A 6,000-nucleotide genomic window follows, 5' to 3' on the forward strand; every position below is an offset into this window, starting at 1 on the left:
ATTCATGGAAGAACGTGGTCAAGTGTCATTTTTTTAACCCATTACCACATTCTTTATATAAAGAGGATGGATCAAGTGGAAATATCAACTTTGCGATGCCTTTTCCCAACTGCAAAGTTTCACACTTGTTACACACACATTATAAAACACAAACAATACCGAGGCAAGGCACAAACCCTTATGCGTCATGTACAACCGGACGCATCAAAGTTTGGAAACCTGATGAACTTCATGGTCAATGGAGCAATGCTGACCGGAGACTTCAGATCCACCACTTTCGGTTTCAAAAGAGGGACATCTCCTGTTTGTGTAAGTTGTAACGGGAATCCGTTTAGAAGCATTGTTTTGGTTCTCAAATTGCCACCTTGTGGGGTCAAATGGTACTCCTCACGTGTGAGATCTTCGTTTGTTGACTTTGACCCGATCCATGAAAATTTTGACTTTATCCGATGAATGAAAGACGGTTTTTGGTCTTTTAGTTTACTCGGATTCAGGTACAAGATGTTATGAACTTTGAGCTTAAATTCAGTTTGGTTGCTTAAGTTGATCAGAAGCAGTGTTATGCCCGACTGCGAATATGAAAATATAACAAGTTAAAAGTTGTAATATATCAAATATATATTTGTATAATAATAAATATAATATATAAAATTGTGATAAAAGTAACCATAATATACATTATGTTATACATAAAATTATAAATACATACAAAATTGACAATAATGTATATAAATTAGTTAATTAATAACAAACAAGCAAAGCTCAAGCGTTAAAAATAGAGTTCGAAACAAGCCGAGTGAAGCTCAGCTAGGCCATTAGGATGTGCATTGGTCGGTTATGGGGTCAAAGTCAAACCAAACCAAAAACCGAGAATACAGTTTTCGGGGTTTTGAAAACCATTCAGTTTCAGCCTTTTGGTTTTCAAACTGGGTTTAGTTCGTTTCAGCTTTTTTTGTTTTATCTTTTAGACTTTGAAAATTGTGGGCCAAAGAAAATGGTCCAAAAAAATTTTGGTCTAAATATTTTTGTTAATCAAATAATAATTATTATATATTTAAACCTAAAAATTTGGGCTACACAATCTATTAATTTTCTTATAATTTACTTAGAATCGCTTTTTTTGGTTTTTGCAGTTCGTTTTTTCACAATACCAAAAAACTGGTTTCTAAAAGCAAATATAACCAAACAGTTGTTTTTTATTGGGTTGGCTTATTTTAATCCAGTTACGTCGTTTATGTGTCGGCTTGTCTCGGCTTGTTTACACATTCAATAAATAACTTAGATCAGGTAAGTATAAAAAACATACTTTTCTTTTTGAACAATGAGCGTAAGTGCGTAAATGTGGCCCCACATTTATCCTTTCTACTGAAAGAACCACTGTGCCCATAAGCCGATGCCATAGAAGTGCACTGCATGAGAATCATTGAACAAGTTAGACACGCATCATAAAGATTTTTTTAAAAAAAGGTGTTTGCAAAAGTAAGAGAAAACGAGACAAAAAAATACTTTATTTTGCATATAGCTTAGTTGTCCATAAAATTTACAGCCATATTTCACAAAACAACAAACAGTCCATTTTTACATTATTTTCTTGATAAAATACTACTTTAGCAAAAACAAATTTAATAATATTAACAATAATAAATACTCCTTCAGTCCCATTAAAAGTGTCTATTTCCATTTTTGTTTGTCCCATTACAAATGTCCACTTTAAAAATTTATTAGTCAATTTCCAAGTTTACCCTTAAACACACACAATTAACATTAATAAACAATGTTGATGGACCCAATTTCCAAGGATATTATTGTTATTTGGTAAGCAAAAAAAAACAATTATTCAATCTACCTTGAACTTTGTGTTTTCAAACCATGACATTTTTAATGGGACGGAGGGAGTAAATAAATAAAAAATAAATAAAATAAAATTTAATAAAAATTAAAAAAGAAGATAAAATCAGTAGAAAACCTGTAATAATCAGGGTTAGGCAGAAATGTTGTTCTGTTGAGAAGACCATAATTTCCACCAATTAAACTTTGTCTGCAATATACTTCAGTGTGGTACTTAGCTGCCATTGCAAGCTGATCCAAGTACCTGTAAACATTTAAAAAAATAAATATCATAGGTAAAAATACTACCTTAACATTCTTTTTCTTTAAACTGCACAAAAAAAAAAAAAAAACCAGAAGCTATCAACAAATGTGTCGGAGACATGAAGACCGCCACTGTTATATGCTCCACCAGATTCCCCAATCCAAGAAGTAGCCCATGGACCATTTGTCTTTAAAGTTTGTTGGAAATTGTTAAATGTGACGGATGCTCGGCTCAAGAAACGTGGATCTAATATCTTTTTCACTAGATTTGGATCCATGCCTGAATAAAAAAAATTCGGTTATGACTGATGTTAAGAATAATTAACTAGGATATTGTTGGGTCCCATGTGGGTAGAAATAAAAATAAATATAGGTCTAGAGGGGTCAATCGTGTCAGGTTGGCGGGTTTTAGGTTTGTTGGTTGAATTGATGAAAACAAGCACAACCCGTATGTTTATTTGGGTAAAACACAACAATCCAATCCGATCAGTTTAAAAAGTGCAACACGAACACGACCCAAGTCAAACGAGTTGGTAGGTTGAAAATAAGTTGTAATCGGGTGGTAAAAAAGTTGAGGGGTTGTAATATATTGGGTTAAATTGTCGTGATCGGGTTGATCGGTTGACCAACTACACATCAACCCAAACACGATATTTTTTGTTAAACGAGTTAAAATTGATATCCCAAAACGTGATTATTAATATTATGTCGTGTTTCGGGTTGTGTCACCTGAATTGCCACCCTTATATGGGTGGATGAATAGGGTCAAATAAAAGAGAAATTAAGCTAAAAGGGATTTTTTTAGTCAAAGATTTAGACAAACAATGTTTTTGTAACGAATAATAAAAATAAACAAACGAGTGAGATACAGACATTTCTTGTAATAAGAATGTTTTTGTAACTATAATAACCCATTAAATATTTCTTATATATTAAAATAAACAAACGAGTGTTTTCGTGTCAAACCTGAGCCATTTTAACCCAGCCGACACACTCATCTTACGGCTCTAAATAACTTGTACAATGGAAACCTTATAGAGTACAAACCTGGTCCCAAATTATACAAATGGAGTGTCATCACGTCCACAATTTGTGCACCGAAACCTTAAGCAGCTTTGAAAACCACTCTTTATCATAAAACCCACCGGGTGCCACAAGCAACGGTTTTGGCTTGATATTCCGGTATAAATTGTCAATTATACCCCTGAGTTCAACTAAGTCACTCCCATACTGCTCAGCATGGACCATAGCCCCAATGCCTGCACCACTCAACTCGTTGCCTACAACCAACGAAGGGTTTGAACAATATTAACGCGCGCAAATCATAAATTTGAATAATATTGACGGATTTGATTGAAAAAATAATTATTACCAAATTCCCATGAGTGTATTTGGTACCGTTTGGAAATGGTATATTTAATAAAATCATGGGAATTTGTGGAATTCCAATTTCCTCCCCAAACTCCCTTTTTTATTTGGTGTCGTCCTTGGAGTGCATTCAACCCGAACGTGACGAGTGATCTGTAAAAAAGAATTTCAGTTTCAATAATGCAAAATTGTTAGTTTCTGTACAGATCAACTAATTGTACAAATTTTGTAATAAATAACATAACTTTGAGATTGTATGTGTTAGATTAGATAGACACTTAAAACGATTTTGATCTGGCTCGCTAACATAAACAAGCATGCTATTTATGTATAACTCATATATCATATATTGAATATACGGTTATAATGATTAATTTAATGTATAGATTTATGATAAAAGTAACTAAAAAATATATATTTTGTTATTCGTGACTATTATAGTTAATATAAAGAAAATAAATAAAAATGTATATGATTTAATTAATAAATAATAAGCGATCCTAGCCTGAGATCGAGCTTATAACAATACACTTATAGTAAGAGTGAAAAAACAAAAAAACTGAAACGAATTGTGAATTTGGTTTTCGCTTAGGTTATAGTTTTCATAAATCTAGCTTATTCGGATACCGAACCAAATTCAATCGAATAAACCGAATAATAACCATTTAATCTGGTAACCAAACAAAATAAAACAAATGAATCGGTTGAATCCAATTCGGTTAAACGCATCTTTAATTCGGATCGGATGAGTATTTGGTTAGAGCGAAAAAAAATTCAATCTACCCAAAATGTGAGTCACAAGCCAAGCTCGAGCTTTAAAAACCTAGCTCGTAATAAGCCGAGCTCTCATAAGTTAAACGAGCCTATCAAAGTAAAACAAAAGATAAGCATAACACAAAATAAAAGGCTTAAATCTGACCCTGTTTTGGCAAAAAACTGATTCAATTCATCCCATCTATTCATAGTAAGGCAACCTTTGGAGAATCCAAACAATCCCCATTTATGTTTTATAAAAGGATGACACGGGCCCGAGTAATCCCCGACATTATACACCACTTGATCTTGTAAAGAGCCTCCTACGCGTATTCTTAAATGTTCAAAAGCTGTTTTTAGTCATCAACAAACAAAACTCAGCAAAATCAAAACGAGTGATCAGAAATGCTTGCACTTTTAATTAAGGATGTTTTTAAGCCGTTACGTTTAAACTATGCCATATTATTAAAATACCCCAATAGTGTATGTTGTTATATAAAACACATTTAGCTATACACGTTTGGGAGTTCCACTCGAAACTGACCCGAAGTCTTTTAGATAAACGTGTTTGCTTATTAAACCTGAACCTGTTTAGCTAAATGTCTTTGTGTTCACCCGAACCCATTTAGCTAGACGTGTTTGCACCTTCAGACCCAACCCCATTTAGACTAAACCAAAACCCGCGAATTTCATATTAGGTTGATGTCGTAAATTCACACCAAAACTTTCAACTCATAAAAACAAACCTTGAACCGCTTTGGTAAGAATCGGATGTGATAAATCCTGAAAGTAATCAAAATATGATACCATAAACATCAGTTTTCAAACTTATTTCAAATCAAAAGATCACAGCACCTACCAAATTTAAAGCTGAAGCCGAGCCCCACGGGCAATGATCATAATTACACTTATCATTCGGCCACCAATCGATAGTAGCACAGATATAATTATCATCCGTGTGAGAAATCGGTGTAGTCCCATTAATCACAAGTTCTGATTCTTGAACATATTGTGCTGAAACTGAACCCATAAATAGACATAATAATAACGATAATGTACAGAACCCCATTGATGGATCTGATAGCTTAACCTGGTTAATATTAACAAATAAAGAAGATGATCAATAAATTAGTCCTTAACACCATAATTATCCAAAATTGTTATCTAGAACTAGATCCCCAATGGGTAATGCATAGATTAATAATTTTATATTCTAACAACAAACGTCAATTCCATTAAATCAAGATTCTACATAAAATAAAACGAAGGATTGAAAATTACAGGTGGGTTAACGAACCTTAAATCAAATATAAAGTTGCAGTGCAAGTTTTGAGCTAGTTTATCCGAACTGGGGTGTTTGTGAGTTGAGTTCACATGATGTCATGTTCGATTGTGTGCCTGTCGATTAATATACCTTGAGCAAGTGGATTTGTCGGCAGAGTGGAAATAGGTTAATTTAATTTGACAAACCTTTTTACCAATTTGGTATGTAAAAAAAACAGACGGTCAATCACTCGTACCAAGTGAAATCCATCAACAAAACTACAAGGAGAGTGTAAGAAGGTGGAATGTAGGAAGATATCCCGAGGTTAATAGATAAAAGAGAAAAGAGAATTAATAAAAGAAAAAAAAGAGATAGAAAGGAAAATATTGAAGTCATCAGGTGTTTCAGAGTTCGAAGGAAATGAAAAGATATTAAAGCTTTCAAAGGAAAAGAAAAAAAACTTACAATTTTACAACTATTACATGTGTTTTTTAATTATTACATTTCTCTGTTTTCAATCTTGC

General features: G+C 33.1%; 1 pseudogene across 1 annotated transcript; it reads right to left on the bottom strand.

The window, feature by feature from the left end:
* Positions 1–52: 52 nt before the first annotated feature.
* On the bottom strand, positions 53–5,663 carry LOC143534274 (heparanase-like protein 1; annotated as a pseudogene). The gene is made up of 10 exons (XR_013135518.1): positions 5,510–5,663; positions 5,072–5,302; positions 4,959–4,995; positions 4,379–4,562; positions 3,464–3,612; positions 3,139–3,371; positions 2,182–2,371; positions 1,967–2,092; positions 1,307–1,409; positions 53–569 (listed from the first exon to the last, which is right to left on the bottom strand). The product of XR_013135518.1 is annotated as a heparanase-like protein 1 (transcript).
* Positions 5,664–6,000: the final 337 nt, after the last annotated feature.

This window comes from Bidens hawaiensis, unplaced genomic scaffold (assembly GCF_021521415.1).
Source record: "Bidens hawaiensis isolate Kalapana, Puna unplaced genomic scaffold, B.hawaiensis_p1.1 tig00010125_1, whole genome shotgun sequence".
Classification (NCBI taxonomy): domain Eukaryota; kingdom Viridiplantae; phylum Streptophyta; class Magnoliopsida; order Asterales; family Asteraceae; genus Bidens; species Bidens hawaiensis.